Here is a 3,658-nt window from a genome sequence, read left to right on the forward strand (position 1 = left end):
TTTTTCCTCAACAGCCAAACAATGATTCACTCCAATATCTTGCAGTGCCTTCTGAAAGAACTTAATTTCTGCCAGCAATTCATTTCTCTCTAAGCTGAACTGAAGAAATAAATCTGAGAGACACTCTCTCTGCCTTGCTCTGGCCAATAAGCTGAGGTTGTCATTTTCCTTTTGTCACAAGCCTGGTAGCCTGATTTCTATAATTAGCTATAAGTTGTTTCTGACTCCACTTTCACCTAACAACTACCATGTTGCATTCCTTACAAGAAACAAGGTAAGAAGCAGCTGAGCACTAAGATAGCACTAGAAATGAAGCCAGATGGAGAAAGCTGTATTTATACTGGAATTTCTTCCAAGAACAGTGTGCCATGGCTGGGAAGAATACCTCCCACTTGAAGTATAAGTCCTTCAAGACAGGTAGTGAACTCCTACAGACATGTAGAGGTAGTAACTGTTGGTTGTTAAACTTTTCGTTTTGAGAGTTCTGATTTGTTGAGGTTGGTGAGCAAGTTTGGGGTTGTGTTGTAAGGACTCTTAATATAGAGAACAGCCTTGTGCTGGATCTGTCTCTTCTCCAAATAGTATTCAATGTTTTCTCTACAGAAAATATCTTGATCAAATAAAGAGTAGGAGCTTTGAGAGGCATTAGATTGAGAGCTTGTTTCTAGCAGCAGGCACGGCCCTAGCTGTTACTATAATGTCTAATTGTTTCTAGAAAATTTGAATTTTCTTAAATGTAACTAATATCTGACTTATTGACTCTGCACCTGTTATAAGTAGATCCCCATTCTAACTTTAGATGAAGGGGGAAAGAAAAACCTACTACACATAAAATGTGTAATAGCACAATTACTTCATTTTATTGAAAACTTAAAATGCATCGTGTGGAGTTCATAATTCAAAATTACTTTTCTTGCCATTGAGTTTTACTTTGTCCCATGAGTGAGCAGGAATAGGTGCATAGGGAGTGTTGGCATATCCACAAGGTGATTGGTTAGGCTCACCAATCCACAAGGGAACTAGCTGGCTTTGCTATTATTATACACATCCAGTAGCAGAGAGAGAGAGAGTCTCACCATCAGCAAAGGAGAAGTACTCATGCAGTGGACATCCTTTGAGACCAGACAGTCTTGCACCAGCTAGATTTAAAGACAGCAGCATCAGCTAGACTTACAGCAGCAGCAGCCACGGCCAAATCAGGGAACCAGAGAGTCAACATGAGATGGGGCTGACCTTAGAACTGTTAACCCCTGCAGACAGAATCAGAGCTAAGCTAAGAGACTTTGCCCAAGTTTGTTAAACAACTTAAGGGGAGGAGTTGGGGAAGAAGCCAATATTGGTAGGACTGGAACTTTGTAACACAGGCCTTAAACCATGAGGCTCAAGGCTGAGATCCCTTCAGAAGGTTATCCTGACTGTGTTAAGCTATTATCCTGAATTATAACCCTTTTACACCCTCAATATGGTGGTGTTTGTTTGGGTTTTGTGGGGTTTTTTTGGTGGTCTGTGACCTATCACATCAGATTTTGGACCCGGTAAAGCATTAAGATTGATGTTGAGATAGGAAGAAAAAGGGACGTGGGGTACATATCTGATCTCATGGGAACTGGTTTTGTGTTATTGATGCTGTTGAGAGGTATAATTCCCCTTTGTGAAGTTGGTAAAGCCAGATATGGCCAACCCCATGGCAGCCTTTGCTCTTTTTTTACAATCCAGTAAATACAAGTGCTTTATATGCAATACTTAATTTAATACACACAGGCACAATACCTTAAAAGAAGTTCTAGCTGCTGCTTCTCTGAGAAAGCACCAAATAGCGGATGATGCCGGTGCAGCAGGAGAGCCCGGAGGCCCCAGGGTCCCCGGCATGGGAGCCAATGGAGGTTTCCAAAGAGGCTTTGGTAGCAGTCTGCAGGGTCCGAGCTGCGGAGCTCAAGGAGGCAAAGCCGAGGACAAGGAGTCGCTCCCCATCACCAAAGTGGGCCATCTGGTCAGAGATATGAAGATCAAATCCTTGGAGGAGATTTCTCTTCTCACTGCCCATCAAGGAGTCTGAGATCAATTCACTTTTTCCTGGGGATGTCCCTCAAAAATGAGGTCTTAAAAATCATGCTTGTGCAGAAGCAGACACATGCTGACCAACAGACCAGGTTCAAAGGCTTTGTCGCCATTGGCGACTATAATGTCCATATTGGCTTGGGCATCAAGTACTCCAAGGAGGTGGCTACTGCCACCATCCGTGGGGCCATTATCCTAGCCAAGCTCTCCCTTGTCCCTGTGTGGCGTGGCTACTGGGGGAACAAGATTGGCAAGCCTCACACTGTTCCCTGCAAGGTGACTGGGCACTGTGGCTCTGTGTTGGTGCGCCTGATCCCTGCACCCCGAGGCACTGGATAGTCTGAGTCCCTGTGCCCAAGAAGTTTCTGCTGATGGCTGGACTTGATGACTGCTACACCTCAGCCAGGGGCTGCACAGCTACTCTGGGCAACTTCACCAAGGCCGCCTTTGATTCCATCTCCAAGACCTACAGCTACTTGACCCTATATCTCTGGAAAGGGACTGTTCATTCACCAAGTCTCCCTACCAGGAATTCACGGACCATCTTGTAAAGACTCACACCAGAGTCTCGGTGCAGAGGACTCAGGCTCCAGCTGTGGCCACCACATAGTGAATTTTGTATAACAAATAAAGTGAAGGTTTTTTTAAAAAAAAAGAAGTTCTGGTAGTATCTCTTACAGGAGAGTAATTTAAGATTTGTATTGTTAGTTGCCATCAAGTTGGCTATGAATGTTGTCAAACAGGAATATATATAAAACAGAATTCTTGTATATGTTGATGTCTACTATCAAGCCAGAACCAACCCATAAATGACCCTCCAGTGGGTTTTCAGAGTCAGTTGATAGACTGGGAGGAGATTTCCCATCCTTCTCCCACGGAGCAACTGGTAGATTTGAACCATGTACTTTTGAAATTGCAGCACATTATGTCGCCCTGTGATATCTTCATGATCACTGGTATGCTTTGATCCATTACTGTGCTATTGTGTTACTCTATCATTTTCATTTATCCTCTTCTTTACAAAACATGATATCCTCTTCTAGTGATTATTTGCTGGTTATGTTGTATACAGTCAATTCCTACTCATACTGATGTCATGTGATAGTAAAATTTATTCAATGTACCATCGGGCTCCTTTGGGCTAAGTGTAATATTCAATAAATACCAATATAGGTTTCTAGAAATGTATTTTTATAGCTTGATTAACCTCCACAACTAGTTGCCTTTAAGCAGATTATCTTCAATAACCTCAGTGGGCATTATCTGTTTAAAAGAACTTAAAAGTCAAACTAAGGTTTCGCTGAGAAAGAGAAAAAGTTCTGTCTCAAAATTGAAGTATGAGCTTCTTCCAAAAACTTTCAACTTGAAGCTTGGCCTATAGATTTCAGATGCACAGATCACCAAAATTATGTAAGCCATTTTCTTGGGATTGTTGTTGTTGTTGTTATGTGTCATCGAGTCATTTGCGACTCATAGCGACCCTATGTACAAGAGCTCTAAACGCTGTTCTATCCTGTGCCAACCTAGCCATCTCAAACGCACTCATTCCCACCACTCCAGTCACAGAATCGATCCATTTCATCGAAGATCTTCCTCTCCT

General features: G+C 42.6%; 1 pseudogene; it reads right to left on the reverse strand.

Annotated features, from left to right (window-relative positions):
• LOC102873114 overlaps nt 1-1,987 on the reverse strand; it is a 42,174-nt pseudogene extending 40,187 nt beyond the window's left edge.
• Nucleotides 1,988-3,658: the final 1,671 nt, after the last annotated feature.

This window comes from Elephantulus edwardii, unplaced genomic scaffold (genome assembly GCF_000299155.1).
Source record: "Elephantulus edwardii isolate Elephantulus edwardi_28Jun2011 unplaced genomic scaffold, EleEdw1.0 scaffold00074, whole genome shotgun sequence".
Lineage (NCBI taxonomy): Eukaryota > Metazoa > Chordata > Mammalia > Macroscelidea > Macroscelididae > Elephantulus > Elephantulus edwardii.